Source organism: Tamandua tetradactyla, chromosome 20, assembly GCF_023851605.1.
Source record: "Tamandua tetradactyla isolate mTamTet1 chromosome 20, mTamTet1.pri, whole genome shotgun sequence".
NCBI classification, from domain to species: Eukaryota; Metazoa; Chordata; class Mammalia; order Pilosa; family Myrmecophagidae; genus Tamandua; species Tamandua tetradactyla.
The window spans coordinates 9,158,430-9,171,142 of record NC_135346.1 but is presented as its reverse complement, the minus strand read 5'-3'; the positions used below and the strand labels follow the sequence as shown (position 1 = coordinate 9,171,142).

The 12,713-nt window shown below is 37.6% G+C and overlaps 1 pseudogene; it reads right to left on the bottom strand.

Annotated features, from left to right (window-relative positions):
• Positions 1–10,504: 10,504 nt before the first annotated feature.
• Positions 10,505–10,977, bottom strand: LOC143664271 (large ribosomal subunit protein eL24 pseudogene; annotated as a pseudogene).
• Positions 10,978–12,713: the final 1,736 nt, after the last annotated feature.

Here is a 12,713-nt window from a genome sequence, read left to right as displayed (position 1 = left end):
TTCTTCGCTGAGTGTTTTCAAAGATAAGGGTAAAACAAAATAAAACTACTGAGAAAGTTGTGCTTCTATTAATAAATCTTCACAAATATAAAGTTGGGGTTTTCGTGGCTGCTCAAACATTCCAAAGTTAAGAACAGTTGTATTCTGTGATTGGGTCCTTTGTAGACATTGCGATGTCACAGTTGGGGTTTTGTTTCTCCCTTGGCATGGTTTCATTCACTTTGCAAATGGCTAATTTATTACCCCTTTGTTTTCTTTCCCACAGCATCTGCCCTTGGTTCTGTGGCTTTCCAGATTTCCTTTATATGGAGTCTTTAAATTTCATAGGACCTGGTAGTTTATTCATATTGGTCCCAAAGCCCATTTGTTTAAATCCATATTTTCAATTTAGAGCCTTTGTATTCTTTTTCTGTTCTCATGGCACTGGCCCAGCAGCTTAATTTTGTATAATTGGCACATGTAATTAATTTGCTGCTTACATTAAAAAAAAAAGACATAAACAAATGTACCATTTGCTACAATGTATTCTGTAATTTTCCGTTTTCATTCTTTTGACTTTTCTTTCTAATTTAAACATACACTCTTAGAGACTCCTGCTCTTCTATCAGCCAGGGGGTTCCTATCTATGTTACTTATGGAACTTCGGGAGAAATCCCTGATCTCATATTCCCTTCAGTATTGCCCTTACCTTGTTAAATAGCCTAAAATCCTGTCTGTGACATTGCAAGGTACACAAAAGACCAAAGCTGGATATGTATAGAAAATATATTTCATATATTATATGAGTAGTCTTGGGGGCATTTAGTTTGTTAATAACCTTGATTGACAAAGTTGGATAATAACATGAAGTTTGACAGAGTTGTCTTCCTCATAGCATCCAGGGATGATAAAAAGGTCTTGAGGAGAAGGCGAGCTTGGAGGAGAGAGGGAGAAGGGGAAATGACTTCTGGAACTTGGCTGGGCACTGCAGGGAGGGACGCTGCTTGGGGACCTGTTGGCTTGGAGGGAAGAGACGGCAGGGGGAGAGGAGAGAGAAAGACACCAGGAGATGGGAACAAAACGGATGTAACAGGTACCAAAGGTGGTTGTTTTGGTAATTTTTCCGGGGTCTCAGAGTACAAGCATGGCCAGAGATAGAGGAAACACATTTCATGTGGCTCAGGTGACAAGAGAATTTACTGAGGGAAACTTCCATTGCCAGCAGTACCGTAGCCTGAATAGTTCCGAGAATAATACTTGATATGCACACAGATCCGTACGTGTATGTTTATGTAGTTTATAGTTAGAACAGAGTTTCCTAATCATGTTTGACCAAAAGATTCACTCTATGTACATTTATGTACGTGGTTGGCATGGTAGGGATGCAAAGGAAATTCTTAGTTCAAAAATAAGAAGTAAGTGCAAAACTGCATAGTGAGACAGCACTGAAGTCAGCAGCGGTCCTGGAGAGATCTGCCAACTCCTGGCGGCCTAGAGCTTTAGTTTTTTGTTTTTAGTTTTTTTCAGGAATATAAACCTATTTGTTGACCAAGTTCATTAGCAGTTAAGGTAAACAATATACAGTTGGATAGCATTCTGATTACTATGAAGTTATTGTTTTTCCTGGCTTCTGCTGAACCAGTAACCCAAATACTGAAAAGATTGGGCCTACACGTATGGAATGTGCTGTGGGCAAAGTAAAAACATGCAAGTCAGAATTTAGATCACAAAAGCCTGTTTATGTGCTTTTGCCAATAGGTCCTAAACTAGAACATCTCTGACCGTCTGATTAGGTTTCCATGAATCATGACCTTTTTAGTCAATAAAGCACAGGGATTTTCAATTTCCATTAAGGAATTAGCTCTCTAAAAGGGACCTTTAACTAAGCTTTGCTTGGCAAATGAAAACACAACAGTATCTACCAGTTTTTCACATCTGGGCAGGGAGAGTGAGGGTTGGGGTAAATCTTCCTCTCAGAGTTTTGTGAATACTTTGCATTTGTCTGACTATAGATATTGACATGAATTTTGGTCTGGCTGCTTTAGAGTATGAAATTTAAATTATTTGTATTATTTTTAGATTCTTCAATTAATTACTGATCCATTTATTTGATTTATATGTTTATGACTTCAGGAAAATTTTTAGTTTAATGAGAAGTGTTTCTTAATTTGCTCAGAATGATGGCACTCTAAGAGCACCAGGGGCTTATGCGTGGTTCTGAAATGCTGCTTTTGTTTTGAATGGTTTTGTTTTTATGAATGTAAAAAACAAAAACTATAAACTTCATATGTATTTGTCTATAAGTACACACAAACAAATAAATAACAACAAAAATCCCAGAATGGTCCCTAGGCATATATGGGTTAAGCACAAGTTCTGGTTCATTAATGACTATGGGAAATTTCCCCCACATTTAGAAAGGCTGTTCTCTTGTGCAAAGGAAATAATGTGCCATGTGTTTTGGCTTGTTAAAGCTGCTGGAATGCTATATACCAGAAACGGACTGACCTTAACAATAGGGACTTATTAACTTACAGTTTACAGTTCTTTGGCCATAGAAATGTCCAACTCAAGGCATCAACAGGATGATACCTGGGCGCTGAGACAGGCTGCTGGCATCTGGGGCTCCCGTCACATGGCGAGGCACATGGTAACTTCTGCTGGTCCTTCTCTCCTGGGTTTTGGTGCTTTCAGCTTCTGGGTTCCGTGGCTCCCTCTCTCATCTTCTTTGTTGTTCTTCTCTGTCTCTTCCTCTTAATTTCATCCCTCTGCTCCTGTATATGTTTTATCCTCTTGTGAAGGATTCCAGTATGAGGATTAAAACCTACCTTGAATGGTTTATATCTCAACTGAAATAAACCAATCAAAAGGTCTACACCTACAGGAATGGATTAAAAGAGCATGACCTTTTCTGGGGTACATACAGCCTCCAAACTACCCCACATAGTGTTAAATATTCTTTTCTGATAAATGGGGCACCTACAGAAAGTTTTTATTTTTTCAATGTAACCAGTGATATTGATGCAAAAGCAAAACAAACCGAAATCAAAAACCAAAAACAAAAAACCAATACTGCCCCCCAAAAAACCAACAACTTCCCCAATGCTACTGCTTCAAAACAAGTATATCATACTTAATTTCCCTTAGAATATAGTTATTCATTACACTAAAAAATAAAAAAAAACAAGACCCAGATTTTATATGTAAAAAATATATATACATATATATTTAAAAGCAATGCAAACATTTGTTGAATTTCATCTTCTGGGCTAGAATGTCACGTTAGTCTCTCTTCATAAAAAGCAATCAGTGGCCATGTGATGGTGGCTCAGTGGGAGAGTTCTCACCTGCCATGCCAGAGACCCAGGTTTGATTCCTGGTGCCTGCCCATGCGAAAAAAAAAAAAAGCAAAAAAGCGATCAGAATTTGAGTACACTTCATACTCACCTTTTTTTGCCAGTACCACGTTGCCTCATTTGAATCTTTCCATTTCACATGAGACGTTAATTCTCCACGGTTGTCTGTGGCACCAATTATGCATTCAGGATCGAGGCCTCTAGTAAAGCCTCTTGATTCTTTGGCAGCTTCCTTTTTCTTCTTTGATTTGCTGTCATCAGATTCAACGTCAGATAAAGATTTTCTTTTTGTACCATCTTTTTCTTCACCAACTTTTTGAGAATTAAGAAATGCTTCAATTAATTCAGGGCAGTCTAAAATTTCTTCACACTAAGTGTGCTTAGCATCTGTAAATCCCTTCCACTTCAGGAAACACTCCACCTTCCCATTCGCCACACATCAATCCAGTACTTTTTACACAAGTTCTTCAGGCTCAGCCTCTTCAACTTTTTTACTCTTTCCATCTGCCTCTTTCTCGTTTTTTGCAATGCAGTTTTCTTGGAAGCCATTTTTTTATTGCAGATGTGAAGAGCTAGCATTCACTCCTAGCTGCTTTAGATCCTGAGTCTGCAGCATTGGTGGACTTGCATACCTCCAGCTAGAGTCAAATACGAGCCTGGAGCTTTAGTTTTAATAGTTTGGGAACAGAGGCCGAGAGAAATATCTGTGGATTTATAAAAAAATCTTATGAAATAATAAGAATCCTTGATATGTCATTTTTCACAAAATTGAGAACTGGAAGAAAATGTTCACAAAGGAAGATAGTAAGGCATCTTCCCCCCGTCTTGACCTTGGCTCCCACAGGGGAGAGTGGGGGGGCTTCTTCCATGAGAATTTGTCATTGTAAACTGATGCTCACGTTGATTTGAGAGCCAGAATTCATATTACTTATACAGCTCAGAAAAATTCCAAGCCAACTTGGGTTGGGTTTAACTTGATTGTGCAAACACAGATCCTCTGTAGAGGAAAACACACTCAATTCAGCCTTCAAAGAAATCTAAGAGGTAAAGTCTTAAGCACGAATGCTCTTTTCTTTCTCTTCTATCTCTCTCAGGCACACACACACACACACACGCACACACACACACACATATTATCTTGCATATTCCTAACCTTTTATACTTCAGACCGATTTTGGATCAACTTGCCACATTTCATGCAAAACAAATATAAAAAATAGAGCATTTGAAGCATGGCTTTTGATTGACAAGTTCAGATGGCTGGGGGCCTGGCTCTGAGGGTGGCTTGTTGTTTCAGCACACCCTGGACAAAGGTGGTGTGACCTCTGGGTCACCCTGCCCTGGACAGGGGCTATGTCAGTGGAGACTGAAGGACACGGTACTTCCTCAGGGCTGTGGGGGACAGTTAGCTGAAGGACTGCATTTGCTGAGCAGGCAAGGAAAACTCTGCTCTGGGGAACCAATGGAGAAGCTTTTGGTGCCCTTCCTGATCCTTTCCCCAAGACACTTTGGAGCCAATCTGTGCCCCCTTCGTTGATCCCTGGTCCTGTTTTGGCTGGGAAAGACTGATTTGGGAAAGTCTTCTCCTTTGTGTCATACCTCCAGAATTTACCCTCCAGCAAAAAGCAACTTGAAACCACAAAAATAGTGTAAAAGACTGTAGAGGTGGATGGTCTGGGACAAAGGCTTGCCAACTTCATATACCCAGAAGAGGGAGGTCTGTCTTCTGGGAACCAGAGGGAATAACCAAACTCCTGTAAACAGGTGAACTCCAACAAACTAATAAGCAAAAGCTCAGGGCAAGACAGAGACCCAGAAAGACAGGGGAAATCCTACATGCTGCATTCACCTTGGGTGACCTTCCTGATAGGAGGGCTGAAGCTCAAGAAAATCTCTGTCTTATCACCAGCTGGTCACAAAGGCAAGAAACAGACATCTAAGAGAATGCATACAAGAGTTAACATTTAACAACATTAAAAAGTACAGTGTGTAACAAAAAGGTACAAGACAGACAAAGAAAAAGGAAATGATGGCCCATCTAAAGAAAGAAGATAAAAATCCAGAAAACACCAATGAAGAAGACGAAAATGTGGGCATATCAAACAAAGCCTTTAAAAAATATAACCTTAAAAATGTTCAAGGAGATGAGTCTTATATAAAGAGGTAGAAATTTTGAAAAGGAACCAGACAGAATTACTGGAGTTGAAGAGCATGATAACTGAAATGGAAAATGCCCAGGACAGTCTCAAGAGAAGATTGAAGTTGACAGAAGAAAGAGTCAGTGAACTTGAAGATAAGACACTTAAAATGAGTCATGCTAAAGTAGCAGAGAGAAAAAAAAGAAAATTGAAACCTTGGGAGACCATAAAGCACATCAACATATGCAATATGGAAGTTTCAGAAGAAGAAGGAAGAGAGGAAGGGGCAGAAGGAATATTCAAAGAAATAGTGACAGAGAACTTCCCAAACTTAGCAAAGAATGTGAATATGCACATCCAAGAAGCTCAGAGGACACCAAACAGGATAAACATGGAAAAAAAATGTATGCTGCCATATATAGACTGCACCATCAAATGCAAAGGACAAGGAAAGGGTTCTGAAAGCTGCAAGATAGAAGCAGGTTGACAGTCCCAATGGAATTGAGTGCCGATTTCTCATCGGAAATCATGGAGGCAAGAAGCAGTGGGTTGAAATACTTAAAGTGCTGAAAGAAAACAACAGTCAGTCAAGAATTTTATATCTGGTGAGTTTTCTTTCAAAAATCAGGGAGAGATTAAGACATCCTCAGATAAACAAAGGCTGAGGAAGTTCATCAGTGTAGATTGCCCTATAAGCAATGCTAAAAACAGTCCTTTAGACTGAAAGGAAAGGACACTACACAGTGGTTTAAAGTGGCAAATAATAATAATAATAATAATAAAGACCGGCTGTAAAGGGAGCCATTTGCGTAATTATAAATGCCAGTATTATTGTAGTGTATTGTTTGGTATGTAACTCTACTTCTTACCTCTTATAGTTGCTAAAGTTCAAGTGCATAAGAACTAATGATAAATCTCTGTTTTTAGGCATACAATATACAAAGATGTAGGCGGTAATAAGTACAAAAAATGGTGGGGGCTGAGAGTATAAGAAAAGTATATGTGCATGCTATTGAAGGTAAGTTGACATCAAACCAGATATGATTGTTATATATATAGGGTGTTACATTTTAACCCCATGGTAACTATAAAGATAACAGATGGAAATATATGCATATAGAAATGAGAAGGCCTTCAATATGATACAGTACAAAAAATCAGACAAATATAAAAGCATACATTAATGGAAGTTAGGGACAAAAATGATATAAGACTTATATCATTTAGCCTTTATAAAGGCTAAATAACATAATTGCAGAAGAAAGTCATTTATCATCAGTAGTGACTTTAAATGTCAGTGGATTAAATTTTCCAGTCAAAAGGCAGAGATTGGTAGAATAGCAAAAAAGCATGACCCAATTATATGCTGTCTGCTAGAGACTCACCTTAAATTCAAAGATACAGGTAGGTTGAGGGTGAAACAATGGAAAAAAAATATACCTATCAAGTAGCAACCAAGAAGAGAGCTTGGGTGGCTATACTAATTTGGAGAAAATAAAATTTAAGTAAAAAATAGTTATGAAGAACAAAGATTGTCATTATATACTGATAAAAGATAAAATTCAACAAGAAGATATAACAATTATAAATATATGTGCACCTAACAGCAAAGCCCCAAATATATGAAGCAAATACTTTCAGACTTGAAGGGAGAAATTTATGGTTCTATATTAATGGCAAAAGACTTTAATATTCCACTCTCAGTAATGGATAGAACATCGGTCCGAAGATCAGTAAGGAAATACAAGACTTGAATGATACTTAAAACCAACAAGACCTAACAACATATATAGAACACTTCACCTTACAAAAACAGAATGAACACACATTCTTCTTAAGTGTACAGGGATCATTCTCCAGGATAGACCATATGTTGGGTCACAAAACAAGTTTCAATCAATTAAAAAAAATTGAAATCATATGATGTATGTTCTCTGAGCACAATGGAATGAAGCAAGAATCAATAACCGAAGGAGAAATGGAAAATTCAGAAATATACAGAAATTAAACAACACACTTTTTTTAATGAATTTTTTTATTAGAGAAGTTGTGGGTTTATGAAACAATCATGCATAAAATATAGGATTTCTGTGCAGCACCCCACCATCAACATGCCACCCCACACACCACATTTGCATTGGTGTGGAAAATTGTTACAATTGATATTAACACTTTTTTTGGTCATTCTACTATTTTTAACAGTGGTTACATTTGTTGTAATTGATGGAAGATTTTAAAAGTAGTACTATAACTGCTGTCAGTTTATATAGCTTATACAGGGGTATTGTCCCCCTATTCCCAACCTATTATTACTGGGTTTTTTTATGCATGTCTTTTTTTTATTACTCATATACCCATACACTGGATAAAAGGAGTATCAGTCATAAGGTTTTTACAATCACATAGTCACATGATAAAAGCTATATTAAATAAATACAACCATTATAAAGACCAAAGCTGCTGGATTACCATTTAACAATTTCAGGATAAATACAAAAATCCTCAACAAAAAAACTAGCAAATTATATCCAAATCTCATTAAATGAATTATACACCACGATCAAGTGGGTTTTATCCATGATATGCAAGGATGGTTCAACATAAGAAAATGAATGTACCACACTACCTTAATGAAATGGAAGGGAAAAAACCACACGATCATCTCAGTATATGCAGAAAAGGCATATATGAACAACCCATTCTTGGTACCCATTCTTGATGAAACACTGAGAACACTAGTACTTGAGGGAAACTTCCTCAACATGATAAATGGTGTATAAGAACAACCCACGGCTAGCATCCTACTTAAAGGTGAAAGACTGAAAGCTATCCCTCTAAGATAAGGATCAAGACAGGGATGTCACTAATGTTATTCAACATTGCACTGAAATTCTTAGCCAGAACAATTAGGCAAGAAAAAGAAATAGGAGACATCCAAATTGGAAATAAGAAGTAAAACTTTCCTTACTGGCAGATGACATGATCCTATATACAGAAAATCCTGAAAAATCCACAGCAAAGCTTCTAGTGCTAATAAATGAATTCAGCAAAGTGGCAGAGTATGGTAGTATTTCTATGCAAAAATAATGAATGATCAGAAAAATAATCAAGAGAAAAATTTCATTTACAATAGCATCTAAAAGAATGACATACCTTGAGATAAATCTAACCAAATATGTAAAGCGTGTGTACACAGAAAACTATAAAACATTACTAAAAGAAATCAAGTAAGTGTGAAATAAATGGAAAGGCATTCTGTGTTCATGGATTGGAAGAATACATGTTGTTAAGGTGTCAGTCTTACTCAAGGTGATTTATAGATTCAATGCACTCCCAATCAAAATTTCAACAACCTTCTTTGCAGAAGTAGAAAAGCCTATCATCAAATTTATATGGAAGGGTAACAGCTAACACTATCTCAAATAAGAAGAATGAAATTGGAAGATTCACACTTCACAATCTTAAAAGTTATTACAAATCCACAGTAATTAAACAGCATGGTGCTGGCATAAGTTCAGACATACAGACCAATGAAATCAAATTGGGAGCTTGGAATTCAACCTTCACTTTAATGGTCAACTGATTTTTGGCAAGGTGGCAAAGACCACTCAATTGGGAAAAACCAGTCTTCGACAAATGGTGCTGGAAAAGCTGGATCTCCATTAAAAAAATAAAGGAGGGCCCCCTACTTCACACCATGTACAAAACTCAACTAAAAAATGGATCAAAGACCTACATATAAGCGTTAGAACTGTCAAACTTCTAGAAGAAAACATAGGAAAACATCTTCAGGAGCTCATGTTGTGCAAGGGATTCTTAGGCTTTACACATAAAGCACAAGCAACAAAAGTAAAAAAATAGATAAATGGGACCTCATCAAAATTAAAAACTTTTGCACACCAAAGACTTATCATGAAAGTAAAAATACACCCTGCACAGGGGAGGAAATAATTGGAAACCATGTATCTGATAATGGCTTAATATTCAGAATGTATAAAGAATACTTCAACTTAACAATCAAAAGATAAACAATCCAATTAAAAAATGATCAAAAAACTTGAACAGACATCTCTCCAAAGAAGATATACAAATGGCCAGAAAGCACATGAAAAGATGCTCACCATAATTAGCCACCTGGGAAATGCAAATAAAACCACAATGTGATATCATTTCACATCCATTAGAATGGCTACTATTAAAAAAAAAACAGAAATAAGTTTTGGAGAAGATGCAAAGAAATAGGAACACTCATTCACTGCTTTGTGGTAATGTAAAATGACACAGCCTCTGTGGAAGACAATTTGGTGGTTCCCCAGAAAGCTAAGCATAGAACTGACCTGGTAATCCCACTATTAGGTAGATATCCCAAAGAATTGAAAGCAGGAAATCAAACAGATATTTGTGCACTGATGTTCGTAGGGGCATTATTCACAATTACCAAAAAATAGAAGCAGCCCGATTTCCATGAACCAATGAATGGATAAATAAAGTGTGGTGTATACATACAACGTAATATTATTCAGCGGTAAAAAGGAATGAAGTTCTGATCCATGTGACAATGGGGAAGAAACTTGGAGGCATCAGGCATCATGTTGAGTGAAATAAGCCAGACACAGGTAAACAAATATTGCATGATCTCACTTCCCATTAATTTGAAACAATTAGAATAAGGAAACTCATGTAGTCAGAAACTGTAATGTAGATTACTGGGGGACCTGGTGGGAAGAGGGAATGGGACGTTAAGGCTAAAAATGTACAGGCTTCCTATTCAGAATGGTGGAAATGTTTAGGTAATGGATGGTGTGATGGTAGAACAACATTGTGAATGCAATTAACAGCACTGAAATAAAAATAGAAGAGGGATGATGACCAGAAAGGAAGTCAGATCTTTACTTAAAAATCTGACCTACCTGGGTGGGCCACAGTGGCTCAGCAGGCAGAGTTCTCGCCTGCCATGCCAGAGACCAGGGTTTGATTCCCGGTGCCTGCCCATGTTAAAAAAAAAATACAAAAAAACCCTGATCTGCCAACTTAGTATTTTCTACCATCTCGGGGAGCAGAAACCTTCATGGGTTCACAATCTTTTGTTTAGGTGTGGCCTCTGTGGGAGCCTTAATAGCAGCCATTGCTGTCTTTTTAGACACTTGCTTAGCCTTTTTTTGCTTCTTTGGCAGCTCTGATGGCTTGTTCTCGTTGAGCCTTTCTAACTTTGGGTTTCTGACTCCTCTTGGCCATCATATCAGCAAGAGATGCACCAGTGATAGCCCTCTGGAATTTAACTGTCTAGTGGGTTCTTTTCTTCTGAATTTCTTCTGCTGTCCCTTTTTATGCTTTCTTCTGTAGAGGACAGCCCACTTTATCTGCCGAGGGTTCCTCTTGGAAAGGAATGCCAACTCGCGTTTTGCATTAAGAAATTGGCAAACTTTCCTGTTGGTCCTGGCATAGTGCCTCCCACGTCTAGGATAAATCCTGTACCCACTCAAACTGCAGAGTTCCACCTTCATGCTGCTGATGCCTAGGGACTGGGAAGATGGTGAAGAGGAAAGAGAAATATTTTTGATATAAGAGTGGAAGACAGTGATAAAGTTGGTAGATCACCCAGGAAATGAGTATGAAAAGAAAGGAATGAAAAAGCCGTATCTTTTTGTTTTGTTTTATTTCAACTTTTAAACTTTTAATTTTGAGATAATTGTAGATTCACATGTAAAATGAAGAGATATTCCTTGTTTCCTTTACCCAGTTTCCCTTAATGATAATCTCTTGTAATCCAGTGACATTTACAGAGTGAAGATACAGAGCACTTCATTGTCTCAAGGCTCCCTTATGTGGTCCTTTTAGAGCTACAGTCACTTTGCTTTCTCTCTCGTCTCTCCTTAATCTCTGAAACTACCAAACTGGTCTCCATTTCTATAATTTTATCATTTCAAGAATGTTATATAAATGGAACCATACAGTATGTAACCTGTTTGGAATTTTTTTCTTTCTTTCTTTTTCGTTGAGCATAATTTCTCTGGGGATTCATTCAGGTATCAATAGCCCATTTCTTTTCATTGCTGAGCAATATTCCATAGTATAGCTATACCCCAGTTTGTTTAATCATTCACTTGCTGACCTACATCTGGTTATTTTTTTCTCCCAGATTATGGCTATTATGAATAAAAGCTGATGTAAACATTCATGTATAGGTTTTTGTGGGGATATACTTTCCTTTTTCTGGGGTAAATGCCCAGAAGTGCAATTGCTGGGTCATATGGTAGCTGCTTGCCCAGTTTTTAAGAAACTGCCAAACTGTTTTCCTGAGTTGGCTGTACCATTTTACATTCCTGCCTGCAATGTATAGTGATTCAGTTTCTCCATGTCTTCACCAGCATTCGTTGTTGTCACTTTAATTTTAGTGATTCTGATAGGTGTTTAGTAATATCTCATTGTGGTTTTATTTTGCATTTTCCTAATGGCTGGTGAAGCTAAACGTCTTTTCTTGTGTTTATTTGTCATCTGTATTTGCTCTCTGGGGAAAGGTCTCTTCATACCTTTGTCCATTTTTTTAATTGGATTGTTTATTTTTATACTGTTGAGTTTTGAGGGTTTGTTATGAATTCTAGTTACTTGCCCTTTGCTGGAGATGTGATTAGTAAATATTTTCTCCTAGTCTGTGGATTGTCCTTTCATCCTCTGTTCTAGTTTGTCAGAATGCAATACACCAGAAATGGAATGGCTTTTAAAAGGGGGAATTTAATAAGTTGCTAGTTTACAGTTCTAAGGCTGAGAAAATGTTGCAATTAAAACAAGTCTATAGAAATGTCAAATCTAAGGCATCCAGAGAAAGATACCTTGGTTCAAGAAGGCTGATTGAAGTTCAGGATTTCTCTCTCAAGTGAGAAGGCACATGGTGAACACAGTCAGGGCTTCTCTGTCAGCTGGAAAGGGCACATAGCGAGCATGGCATCAAGTGCTAGCTTTCTCTCCTGGCTTCCTGTTCCATGAAGCTCCCTGGGAGGCATTTTCCTTCTTCATCTCCAAAGGTTGCTGGCTCGTGGACTCTCTGTTTTGTGGTGCTGCAGCAGTCTCTGCTCTCTCCGAATCTCCTTCATTCTCCAAAATGTTTCCTCTTTTATAGGACTCCAGAAACTTCTCAAGACCCAATGAAATGGGTGGAGACATGTTGTCACCTAATTCAGCTTAACAACCACTCTTGATTAAATCACATCTCCAGGGAGATGATCTGATTACAGCTTCATAC